We start from the raw sequence: 14071 nt of genomic DNA, 5'->3' as shown, positions 1-14071 counted from the left end.
ACGATTTTCATAATGAGAGGACAAGTGGAAAAAGGGAAGAATAAGAGGTATGCTCGTCCCTAAAGGCACGATGTAAATAATTATTGAGATCAAAATGTAGTCGAATACAAATGTAATTTATCGAAAAACATACCAAAAACTAAGACATTGAGAAATAACAACCCCTAGGCACGGGTATATATATTGTTTTTAAAACACTTCCAACAATTTTCCTAGTATCACACACTCTATAGAACTCAATTAAAAATAACAACCCCTAGGCACAGGTATATATATTTGCTGTTTAATAAAAAATATTTCGTTTTCATTATTCATTCATTACCAAATAATACCAGCCAAAGCTATTATACATATGTCAATACTTTACCAAAAAAAAAAAAAAAAATTCCAAACACCAAATAAGGCACACCAGTCAGTGCTATGCAATCCAGAAAAATAGAATTCAAAATTAAATAACAAACAATGCACACCAGCCAAATACCAAAAAATTAAATTTAAAATAAATAATAACAATGCACACCAACTAGTGCTTTGCAATCTCAAAAAAGAAAAAAAAAATTAAAGTGAAACCTTATAGAAGAAGAGATTCAAGACTTTCCGAACTTGAATATGAGACTGAAATTGTCTTAAACACCTGTCACTAGGAGAAAACAGAAAATTTTATTAGAAGAAACTTATAGAGGGGAAAAGAATTATATTTAAAAAATATAAATAAAAAAAGACCGCCTACTTTAATATGTGGTACACCATTGATGTGTCGCATAGAACTAATGTTGTAAAATGAGATAATGATATGAATAGATTATAAGTCATGGACATTTTCAAAAATTGTATTTTTTTTATATAGAAGTGAATGTCTATTTAATCAGATAGACCCAAAATAGCAATGGAATAAAAATTTTGTCTTAATATCTTACCATATTGTGACCATATGTATTGGAACAATTTTCTGCTTCATTTGGTTCAATGTTTAGCTTCATATTAGACCACAACAAAGTTTTAAGATCAAAAACTTGTAAAAAAATAATTAATTAATTAAAAGACAAATTTTATCCTGAGATGTTTTATGTATCATCAAATCAAATATTCAAACAAAATTCTGACTTGAAGGATACAAAATTTTCATAATGGTGCAACTAAAAGATATAAATTAGTCTGCACCCTCCTAGAGCACATGAAATAAACAAAATGGGTTGAAGCACTGATTCTTTAGGGTAGTTAAGAGTCAACAGCTAAGAACTTGAAATGTCCAAGAATATCAATTTAAATTTAGATAGGGATTTTAAAAAGAAAAGATGAGAGAAAAGATGAGAGAAATATAAAGTTATTATGATTCAAACACAACCTTACATACCTAAGCATAATTATTTTTGTTGATGGAATGGTATCAATACATGTTTTATAGAGGGGCCAATTTGAGAGAGTGTAGACAAATGCATGCTCTCTACAACTATCAATTAGTAACCAAACAAATGTGACATTTCAATCCACAAATGTGAGTGCCAAAAAGCATGAAAAATCATTTCTATGAACATATAAAGAAACAAACCAAACTGAAGGTAGTAAATAGCAATTAAGCACAATCACTGTTGTGAAACTTTAAACTTGGAAGGCATATATGGTATATATTCAAACCTAAGTCAAGCAAATCCATTCTATGATCCAACTTACCAAGATAAGTTGTCAACAAAAATCATTGCATTCATATAATGGTTGAATGCGGCTAAATCAAAGATTTATTGAAAAGATGATTAATGTAAAAGTTATCAATTACATAAACTAAAGACAACTTTAAAAATGAAATTGTTGCCCTAAAAAAGGCCAAAGTCAAAAGGATTTGAAAGGCATTCAATAGTCGTCCCAATATCCATACCTGAAATAAAGAAATTAAAATTTAAAAAGAATAATAAAGTTAGATTAAATGGGTTAAAACAGAAAATCTATTTAAGAGAAAAAAAATGCCTAATGTTCAGTATTTACAAATCATGCCACATAGTATGCAATAAACTTTCTAACTGCTCAAAAGTATATATGATGTTTCTTAGTTCGCCGCCACCGCCACACAGTCTAGCTCCCTTTTTTCACATATTTTCTCGTCTAGGGAAAAAATTAAAAGGCTCACTTGGTCTATGTGCCTTGTGTAAAAAGGAATACTTCCTCTCTATGAACATCCACCTTCTCAACTACCAACATTACAATTCATATCCATAAAATAAATCAATTATAAAGTACTTGCTTTCAATTCCAAGAATATGTTTCTTAAAATTTTGCTTATTTTTAAATCCATGATAGTCCAAATCTACAATTTATGGGTAGACAATTTCAACAATCAATAACCAATCTATTTTTCATAAATTTTAGAATTTAATCAACCAGTCAACCCATTTGCTTCAAATAAAAGAATAATGAACTTGAAATATGAATTAACTTATGTCATTCATGTTAAAACATTTAAGTTCTATTGGTTTCTAGAAGGCACACATTGCAAATTCTAAAAATATATAGAACATGAACTTGGCATTCATTTTCATTCTAACTACTATGTCAAAATTAGAGCGTCATAGTGTTGGAGACAGGTTCATACCCAAATCTTGCACATACCATGATGGAGAAGCTTGAATAGCAATTTCACTCACTTATAAAACTCAAAGCATTATGAACTACTTGAAATATTTTTGTTCAACAATTGGAATTAAAGTGCAATACTCACGACTTACATATGTCAAAATAGACAACAAAAAATAACATTCATTTGAATATTTTATCAGGCTTGGAATTGCATTCTTACTTTCTTTTAACGCTAACGCTATGTTTAAATCATGAATTTGGATAGGGATTTGGAAAGGGAAAGAAAAATACAGAAATAATTTAGTTAATATTCCATTCACATTTCATTCATTCTTTTCCTCTATCTTTTCATAATCCTATCAAAATCCATGATTCAAACACACATACGAAGATTATACAACACATCCGTAACATAGACATAAGCATAAGCATAACTATGCCAATCTTAAGCAATGTTCCTACATGAGGGAAAAAAGAGAAGAAAAGAAAAGAAAAATGTCATATTAGCACCTCCACAATTCAATCCCACGGGAAATTGAAGTGCCAAATGATTATTGAATAGTATTTATTAAGATATAAAGCTCATAGGCATGGTTACTAATATTTTAAAAAAAAAATTACCAAAAAAAAAAAAAAAGAAGCAAAAAATCATATGCATAAGGTAACCATTCCCTTTGGGATTATACCACCGGGATTTTTATTAACCCAAGAAAGACAAATTTAGTGATGTACTAAATTTGTTGTTAAAGTGGCAAATAACACCAAATTTTATTGCTAAGAATATAATTAAAACTACCTAATTGAATTTCCAGCTAATTCAATCAAACTTATAATTAATGTAAGCAAATTCCTGAACCCAAACAAATATTAGCTAAACAAAAATACATGTTCCTCAAAGAGATAGAGAGAGAGAGAGAGAGAGAGAGAGAGAGAGAAAGAAAGTGAGCAGACCAAACAGCAATCAATTGAAGAGAAACCCATTATAAATATCTTCGGTTTATTCCCCACTACAAAAGTTTCTCTTTCTTTCTCTGATTCAAATCTTAGGAAAGTAAATACAACATATCAACCTATACCCATTTTTTATATAATAGGGATATAAAAACAAAACAATTAATTTCATGAAACGAAGTACCCATGAATGGCACCTTAAACTTCACAAAAAGGTCAAAACAAACAAAACCCAGTAGAAATTATAACCCAATATATATATATATATATATATATATATATATAAAATGAGAGGAGGTGAAATATGGGGTTTCATGAACCTGAGAAGAAACCCATTTATACACTAGACTATACATACATGTATATACATCAAGTGAAACCCATTTCAGATAGGAGTGAGCAGCGGATATATTGATCCGCGTAAACCGACCGAACCGAACTAATCTGCCGCATTTTGGACGAATGCGTGATGACAAGCGGACGGTTACGGATTGATTTTTTTCAATCCGTCTAGTTTTGGACGGATAGCGGATTTGAGATTCCTTTGGCCGCAACCGAACCACCAAACCGCGAGCACCCAAGTAATTTGTAAGACTTTGTGTTTTCAATTTGTTTAGATATTCTATTTATGTTATCAATTAAAAAAGAGTTTAAATATTTTATTGAATATATTTTGTTGGAAAAGAGTTTTCAACTTAAATATATTTTTTAAATTGAAAAAAATAAATGTATTATTTATTTATATTTTTTGGATTTTAAATCTAACTCTAAAAATAATAAATAAAAAAGATGATATATGCTGGTTGGTTTTTGTTTTCAAAAATAGATATAGATACAGAGGCATACAATCTCTACTATTGCACTGTTCATGGCTTTGGTGATTTGAATTGTTTTTATATTTTGAGAACCATAGATTGTAATATTTTATGTGGATGAGGCATGTTGTGATTGTAATATGTGGATAAGGCATGCAGTAATTGTAATATTATAAAGTTTCAAACTTTCTTTCTTTAGATGAGGCGTGTAGTGATTGTAATACTTTTTTAAGTCATCGACTGTAATACTTCTTTTTTTTTCTTTTTTTGAGGAAGTGCACAAGTTGAATTATGTTAAAAATTTATAAAATTTTAAATGGCCAAACCGATTCGCATTCATCTGTCAATCCGCCAATTCGCTCAATCCACATTCGCCATATTGGCAAACGAATGCGGATTGATTTTCTCCAATCTGCCAATCTAGCGAACGGATGGCGGATTGGAGGTTTCGTGGCCACAACCGACCCACACCCACCTCTAATTTCAGACCCAAAACTTTTTAAAAATTTAAATTTAAATCCATTTAAGAAACAAAACCTATTTCAAAAATGAAAACTCATTTCTCATTTCTCATTTCAAAATCAATGCAACCAAACACCCACATGTTAGAAATATCCAGATTCAACTTTACAAACCCACAAAAATATACAGATTCAAGCAATCAGAAACACCCAAACCCACAAAAATATCATGAATTGCAAAAGTTGGAAGTTCTAGTTTACCTTACAAGAGGAGAAAGACGAAAGAGGACGGTGAAAGGAGAGCAGGTGGTCGATGGTGTCGTCGAGAGAGGATGACACAAAGAGGAGAGGTGGTCGGTTGTAGCAACCCTCACTTTACTCTAGTCATGCTTGCATGTATTTACATGATCTTGTCTTGTTAAGTTGCATTTACAAACCTTGATTTGTTTCGCATAAGTGTTGCTTGCATGCTTTGTTCCTTGCTTGGTGTGAGTTTAGCCGAGGTCATCTTAAGCCTAGGTTACACCTTTGAACTTCCTACACCTAGGACCGTCTTGGAACCACTTTGGTTGACCTCCACCCTCACCCTGACATGTTGGCCGAGATGTCACTATCTGGACCGAGGTGTTCATCACCAAGGCCGAGATGTGTATTATCTAGGCCGAGATGTTGTACCAAAGTGATCTTGTCCCTGGATTGGTACGACCTAGACCGAGGTGTGGCGCATCTAGGCCAAGGTGTGGCACAACTAGGCCAAGTGTTGTCCTTCCTAGCCGAGATCATTGAGACCTTACTTGCCGAAGTTTTGTCCTAGCCGAGATCATTACCCGCCGGAGTGCCCTTGTTACCTTGCTTGTCATACACACTTTGTCATAGCCTTGTCTTGTCTTTCTATCACTTTTTTGAGGGGATCCAACCAGCCGTTGCCACGTGTCCCAGCAGAGAGTTTAGTCAGCCGGCAGAGTTAGAATATATCATTTTGTGTCTTATCTCTTACATGGTAGAGAAAGAAGCTCTAGGAAGAGGAGAGGAAGTTGGAGTGACAGAGCTAGATCCCAAGCTTGATCTTCACACCTTGAACCGTTAGATCCGTGTTTTGAGGTTAAATTCTTGATTCACTCTTGTTATTCTGTATGTTGATCCGATTGCATTGCATGATCTGCCATAATTCATAAACCATGCATTGATTTAAAGTTTGCCTTAGAAAGAGAAAATGGTGTTCTTATGTTCTTGAGATAAAACCATGTTTTGATCCGAAAATTTGTAACAAGTTCCATGTTTTCGTGTTTGTTTTCATAAGATCTTCAAGTATGGGTACCCAGGTCCATGTTTTCGAACTCATCTCATGAAATCTCAGATTTTGGAATAAATGTTATGAATTTAGCATTCATGCTCTTCATGTTCTTCAAGAGGGAAACCCAGATTTTCCCAAACTTCATTTCCTTGAATGTGGTCGTCAGGAACACACCTCGGCCAAGAGGTGTGGGACCTCGGCCTAGACCTGGTTTGTACCCAGCATGTTTTTCCGAGATGAAAAGGCAGTGTTGTAACTCCCAGCATGTTTTACTTTGTTTTGGCTTGATTTTGAAAGAGATGCCGAGATCCTTTCCTGTCATATAAAGCTTGTTTTAAGGATGCATTTCATATCCATCTTTGAGCATCTCACCTTGTCTTATTGAAACGCATCCAATAGGATTTAGTATGTGCTTGTAGGCCTTGGATCCTTGCTTGTAATTCCTACACCCGAAGAACTATGTGAGTGGTATTTTTAATAAAATTATGTTATAAAGTTTTGATAAATCTTTGCTTTGCTTGTTTCGATAAAAGTATTTGTTAAGCATGAATGAATACCCCTATTTTGTGTATCATGTATTAGCCTTGTTTTGGATGACATTCTTGGAAAGTCCGTACGTGTTAGGGGACTCTAAACCTTTGTTGCATAAGTCCGTACGTGCTAGGGGACTCTAAATCTTTGTTGCATAAGTCCGTACGTGCTAGGGGACTCTAAATCTTTGTAGCACAAGTTCGTACGTGCTAGGTGTAGAGACCCTAATTTTTGGTAATTACACTTGATACCCTAAGCCTTAGGTTAATTACATTTTAATCCCAAATTTTATAAAATTTTACAAAATGGTCCAAGAAAGAATTATTTTTTTGTATTTTATTTTGTATTATAATTAAATCATAGAATGCCATTTTTATATTTGGAAATACCCTAACACTTGGCTTTTATTTATGTACCTCCTAGTTTCTAAATTAATTCATCAAATTTATTTTTAGCCTAATTGAATATTTATTAGTTCTTTGAATTTTTATTATTTTCTTTGAACCTTTATTATTTAATTGAGCAAATAAATATCTTTAAATAAATATCTACACGTATCTTTAAATAAATAGTTTTATTATTTATTTTAAAACTTATTTGAGCAATGGAAAAATATCTAGATTTTTATGCTTTTTCTTAGTCATTAAGCTAGCCCTATTTCATGGCTTATAAATTGAGAACTTTGTCTCAATTTTCACCACACATTTTCAACAGCCTAGGGAGAGGGTGAGAGGGTGAAAGTGTGATCAAAGGAAGTAGAGAAGAAGAAGAAAAATAATAATAATAATGGTGACTCTCAAAAAGGTAAGAACATACCCTTCCTTTGTCTTCTCCAATTCTTTCACCATCTCCTTCTATTGTCTAATATGCCTCTTGTGTTGCAAATTAATGGTAAATAGGGTTTTTGGTGTATGTTAAAGTGTGGATATGATCAATTGCCATTGTCTTACAAATTTGTGAAATTAGGCACTGCTGCAACTTCCCTAATTTAAAATAAATATCAAATCTATTTAATTCTCAAATCTGAATTTATGGTAGGATATTTGGTGTGTTTAGAGTTTGTGAAAATTTTATTAGCTCCAAATTGTTTGTTTTTAGGGCTTGAATAAATTGTTGAAAAATATGGTCCTAAATCTCTGAAAAACAGTCCACTTTTAGCAATTTTATAAAATTCTAGAAAAATCAAATCATGTTGGTTCTTCTATCAAAATTTAGAACTCTGAGTCCTCTTTCCAACAGATTTTATTTGAGTGAAAACCATTAGGTAGATTGAGAGAAAAGTTAGTTTCCCCAAAGGGTGACAAATCTGGATAGGTTTTCGAATATAGTTTGTAGATGAATTTGTGGAGGTGCTGTGCAACTTCTGAAAATTGGAACTGAAACTAGACAGATTGAATATTGTTTCTGTGCAATTTCAGCCCCTAATTTGACCTATAAGTATTTTTACCAAAGCGTTCTTGTTAGCCCTGCAGAACCGAACAATGCTGGAAATGGTGTTTTGTTGTGTTGTTTGTCTCTAAGTATTTTAAAGCATGCCTAATGTTATTTTCTTGCCTTACCATACCTATGTATGATTATCATGGGCTACATTTCATTTCTTATGTTTGCCTCATGCTCTTTTATATTACCGAATTACCGAATGTGACTAGCTTGCTTGGCAAAAGATCTAATAAAAGGGAAATGGAAAGGGGTTGGTAGTAGGTGACGTTCACCCTTGTGCTTCAGAATGATTTATGTATTGAACATGTGAATGGAATTAAAACCAAATGAGTTAAGTCTTGCGCAAGCGGTCTAAACGAGCCCCTAGGTTGACATGGTTGTATTCAGACTCTATGCGGTGGTTTCAGGGTGTAAGCGAGCCCTTTGGTATGATATGTGCAGGGTGTAAGCGAGCCCTAGGCACGATTTGGTATGGTATGTGCAGGGTGTAAGCGAGCCCTAGGCACGATTTGGGTGTAAGCGAGCCCACTTGTTTAGCCGTCCCTTTTGACGTCCATCAATGTCACTAACCAGTAAATAACCAGGAGTTGGGCATAGGTGGTAAGGTCTGCAAAGCAGCAAAGGAGGAGTCTGAGTAATCCGGTGTTCAGCCTTGTGGTTGGGTAGAAGGATCTCTTTGGGGGATCCTAGATGTCTAGGCAAACTCCTAATTCATAGAACCTTGTTGTAATTTTGCATGTTATGTTACCCAATTTGTCCTATGTATGGTTGATTGGTTGATTGGTTGATAGAAGATATGGGGATGTGTGTGTTTTTACTGGGCATTCCAAGCTCATGGCGTGTCATGCCAGGTGGTTAAACAGTTATAATGATGAAAGTTATTGCAAAGGCAAATACAATGAAGTGTTAGAGTGGTGGTTCATTTGAAGACTTAGACTAGTTGTTTTTGTTTTCAATGTTTTGTAATCCTGCAATGGAAAATAAACGAATGATCCGTGATACTAATTCTGGTTATATATGTATATTAAGATGTTTTGGTTATCTATCCTAATTGTGTGGTAATATTGTACTTAATTAACGGCCTGGAAGTTGGGGCATTACACTAGGAGACTCTAAGCCTTTGTAGCACAAGTCCTTACGTGCTAGAGGACCCTATGCTTTTGTAGCACCTTTGTTTAATGTCATCCTTTGTATTATATTGATGCTAGTAAACATCCCTTAAAGGTTTGAAAGACTTGATTGATGGACTTGATTCATCCTTTGATTTTTGTACTAGTTATGCTATGTATTGTTTAAAAAAGAGATCTTGAATATCATTCATGCAAAACCTTTATTACTAGTATCATTCACTGAGTATCCAAACTCACACTCTCTATATATATATGTAGGTGACAAGCAGGAAGGCGATGATGCCTAGATGATTGTTTGCAAGATGTTTTGGGATTTCATGTTTTGTAGCATCTTGAAGATTATGCTTCTCGGCTTGTAGTTATCTCTTTGTATATGTCGGCTTGAGAAGCCTTTTGATCAAGATGTATTTTATACTTTATTTTATTGTATCCAAGTTGTAAGCTATATTAAGATGCATGTCATTTCATTTGATCTATGCACAGCTCTTGCGGACTATTTAGTTTTAAATTTATTGCTTCCGCACATGTAAGCCCCATATGTATACTCTGATTGTGTGTGAATCTTTGCAAGTTGGCCTTTGGTAATCTCGAATTACTGGCCATCATGGCACCATTCTACTAGGGGCGGAATGGGGTCGTGACATTGGTGGTCGGTGGTCGTCAGCGTCGCGATGGTCCGTGGTCGTTGCATGAGATAGGCTCCAATGCAGATAGAAAGAGAGTTCAAAAATTGAAATCAGAGAGAGAGAGGAGATGAGTACCTGTGACAGAGAGGAGAGAGAGAGAAAGAGAGATTTTCTTCAATTTACATTTTGGACCATTAGAGCATTTGGGCGGGAAATGAAGACATATCAACCATTGAAATTTAGATAAGGCAATTTAAACTATTGGATCAAAATGTATCTCTAAGACAAATTAGATATTTTCAAAAATCCTTCTCCCTTATTATATAGATATGTAGTAGGTATATATGATATGATCCTTGATGGTCTCACATGACTGCAGTTCTTTCCTAACTCTCAAATGAGAACCACCAAATCAAAGCTGAAAAGTCTTCAATTGGCTTACTTCTCCCTAACCACTATACATTTATGGTGATGGTCTGGGAAGCTAGCAAAAAGTTAGCTTTTAGCTTTTTAAGTAAAAAAAATTAACTTTTTTACCCAAGTCATTATCCAAAAAGTTAACTTTTTTTGCTAAAAAAGTCAAAAGTCAACTTTTTATCAATTTCTCAAAACACTACTTTGACTCGCAACTTGTTTGGTTTCCCTTAGATGTGTCTGATTGGTTGAGTTTTCAAATTTTATTTAAAAAAAAAAAAAAAAAAAAGAAGGAAGAAAAAAAGTCAAAATATGATTCAACTTATGTTGGTGATCCAAAGAGGTGGTATTGGGTTTAATGAGCCTGATTTTGAAACCTATTTCGGATGACCATCGATGAGAGAGACTTGTTAGGCTTAGGGTCCATTAAGTAGATACCTATGCAAAAAATCAAAACAACTAGATATTGATAATAAAATGATTGAATTAAATTTATTTAAAAAATATACTATTTATTCTTAAAAATCATGTTTACCATTCAATTTTATAAAACAAATGTAAGTCAAACATGTAACTATCGATATCTGATCAATTTAATTTTTTATATGATTTATCTTTTTGGCTAGTCTTACAAAATAAATAATTTAAATCACAAAGTGAGCTTTAAAATGGGCCTACTAAGCCCAACAATCACTCTCATTTACAAAATCACACACTATTTTGAAAAAAATAAATATCAAAAATTTGTTTTTGAATTTTTTAAAACTGCTTTTGCCTCAAAAAAAGGAGAAAATCATATGAAATAATAAGTTTTTTTTTTATTTTTAAATTCACGAAAATAGTTTTTAAAAAATTTGCCGAAACAAATTCTGAAAACTTCTTTCTGTGCAAGCATAAAAATATTCTCCATCCCTCGTAACTATACACATTTGTGGTAATGGTCACATGAATATTAAACTTGTCTGTTTGGTTGAGTTTTTAAAAAAAAAAATTAAAAAATTAAAAAAAAATTAAAAATAATTCAACTCCTCTGCGATTGGTGATTCAAAGAATTGTTGTTGGGTTTAATGGGCTCAATTTTTAGGCCCACTCCGAATAATTATCAGAAGACTGTTAACCAACTAAATAATATGATAAAAATAACAACCCCAGTATGATCCAATTTCCACATCATTAGCCCATCAAGGACACATTTTGTCGGCTGATTATTAAGTACTCCCGGAATATGGACACATGATACTTTATAAAATTTTGATTGATGGAAAGACACAAGAGGTTAGTGATGGAGAACAATATAGAATTAAGTAATTAATGATTGATTTGGAGTATGAATACGTAGTGCTCCGAGAGTATTAAATAATTTCTCCATTTTGTCTCTCTTGGGTCAACTAGCCCAAGACATTATCTACCCCAAATTCTCATTGGGAAAGTATTCACTGTGTTTGGTTTAAGTTTTTTGGATTAAGTTTTTTGAAAATTGAATTTTTTGGTTTTCATGTTTTTTTATTTTTAGTGAATATTTTTAAAATTTTAAATATTTTTTTTTATTTTTTTTAGATACACCTTACTTAGATGTATCTAAAAAGTAAAAAAATTATGAAAAAATATTTTAAAAAATTAATAAATACATAAAAATACAAAATATGTACGGAATTCTCATTTTTTTTGTTTTTTTGGTATTTAGTGAACTTTTAAAAGGTTTCTTTCACAATTTTTTTTATTTTTTAGATATATTTATGTTAGGTATGTCTAAAAAGTAAAAAAATTACTTAAAATATTTAAAAAATTCAATAAAAATAAAAAAATACGAAAAATAAAAAAGTATAATTCTCTGAAAAGAGTTTTTGAAAAACTCAAAACAAGCATGCTAATTAATTTTAGTTTAAAAGTTAAAAAATTATTAAAAAATTAATAAGTTCATCATTTATACCAAATAGTTAAATTTTTTTTATCTTATGTACATCTTTTCGTAAAAAATTAAAAAATTATTCTAAATAGATAAATTTATTTCATATTTTAATAAAAAAAATTAAAAATTACTAAAATAAACTGTTCCAAAGCCTCAATCTGAAAAAAAAAAAAAAAAAAAAAAAAACCTTTCACTCTCCTATATGCGAAAACATCTCTGCAACTCACAATCTTCTCTTTATGGACAACCCTTGTTGTCATCATCATCATTATCTTCTCTCTTTGTCTCTCTGGTATGTCACTTCATACTCTCTGTATTTGTTGTTTTCTGCCTCTTTTCAACATTTCTTCGTCTCTTCCATGGTTTACACTACTACCATTGTCATAACTAGTAATTTGAATTTTGGGTTCAATTTTGTTTGCTGTATGTATTGTGTTCACTTCTAGTTTTATTAAGGGGGAAAAAAAATTAAAACCCTTGTCCCAATTCAACTTGTTCTTGTATCGAAGAGGATTTTGGGCTTGGAAGAGGCCACGAGAATTATTAGGTCCTCTCTTTTTCTGAAGCGTTACATATCCTTTTCTTTTTTGTATTCATTAGGTATAATTTGTTCTATAAATGAATTTTAATTCTGAAAATAAGTGTGCTTATAAATGGAACATGCCCTTGTGTTCTGTACTACCTTATTGATTGAGCATAGTGTTGCTAAAATTGTGCTGTTTGTGTCACAATTCGACAACGTATATTGGCTAGAAGGGAGAAATTGAAAGCATCGATTGTCAACTCAATGTGGATATTGCAATTGCTAGGGACATGAAATGTTATAATTTCTGTATTTAAAAGGTGTGAAAAGGTTGAGCTTTGGTGGAATTGTTTGACAGAAATATAGATTTGTTACAGAACATGTCATGGAGTTAGTTCCATGAATACTAATAATGGGTTCACTTACTATGAAAATCAAACTGGTTTAAATTGGTGTATGACGTATTTATCAAAAAAAACAAAAAAACAAAGGGTGTATGATGCCACAGTTTGATTGATTTTAGTGTAATATCCAAACATCCCCCACCCCCAAGTGGTTCAACTAGTCAACATTCACCGATACCATTGGTCTTTCATACAATATATGCTTTGTTGGAATTTAGTAACTTGTGAAAGTTGGTCCCTTCATGCCAAAAAAGGAAGGATATATACAATGGAAGTCCTAAAGGGCATGAAAGCAAGAAGTATCTAGCTCCAAGAAGAAACAACTAGCAAACCTAGAATGAATGAAGGAATAACCTCACAACCCAAAAGTCTAGGTAATAGATTACATGAACCCCTCACAACCCGAGGGGTGATAGGCTCGCCACTTTGCCACCTCTCCTTGTCCATGCTAAGGTTGACTGTGTGTTTTTCCCTTTCGCAAGCTTAAGTTTTTGATCTTCTCATTCTTTTCCTTAGGAGCACAAAATTTTGATCGACTTATATCGTCATTATTGATTAGAGGTAAGAAAGAGCCAAAGTCACCACTAGTGGATTCAAGAACTTCAAACATGTTGGAAGAACAACCTATTTCATCATATTTATCCGAGTGTACATTGATCTCTTTGCCTATGTCATTTTTAGCTCTTGTCATTGTGGCTATGCCTTTCTTCGTCGAGAGCCGATTCCCATTTGAATGCTTTAAATATTCAATGGTTTGCCATATGATGTCAAGTAGGATTTTGGGTATGACTGCCAATATTTGATTGTAATATATGACCATATCAACGATACCGATACGTATTCTAATACTATTGTTTAAAACCATGGTCTTGAGGTACAACGTTTCATGCTTTTTGGAACATTACTTTTTATGCTTTTTTGACTTTTTGATGGATTCGTGGTAAACTTTGATGTTATGCATCTCACACATTGTATAAATTGGTGAGAACGAAATTTTTATGAAAG

The 14071-nt window shown here is 32.6% G+C and overlaps 1 long non-coding RNA gene across 1 annotated transcript; it reads left to right on the top strand.

Moving 5' to 3' along the window:
- The first annotated feature begins 7300 nt into the window (after positions 1-7300).
- LOC145790311 (uncharacterized) lies at positions 7301-9698 on the top strand. The gene is made up of 2 exons (XR_014328994.1): positions 7301-7424; positions 9449-9698. It is a non-coding gene; the product is annotated as an uncharacterized LOC145790311 (long non-coding RNA).
- Positions 9699-14071: the final 4373 nt, after the last annotated feature.

The sequence above is a fragment of the Camellia sinensis genome, chromosome 5, assembly GCF_055761805.1.
Source record: "Camellia sinensis isolate YWXY chromosome 5, ASM5576180v1, whole genome shotgun sequence".
In the NCBI taxonomy this organism is placed as follows: domain Eukaryota; kingdom Viridiplantae; phylum Streptophyta; class Magnoliopsida; order Ericales; family Theaceae; genus Camellia; species Camellia sinensis.
The sequence above is the reverse complement of the archived record's forward strand: the minus strand, read 5'-3'. Positions and strand labels throughout refer to the sequence as shown.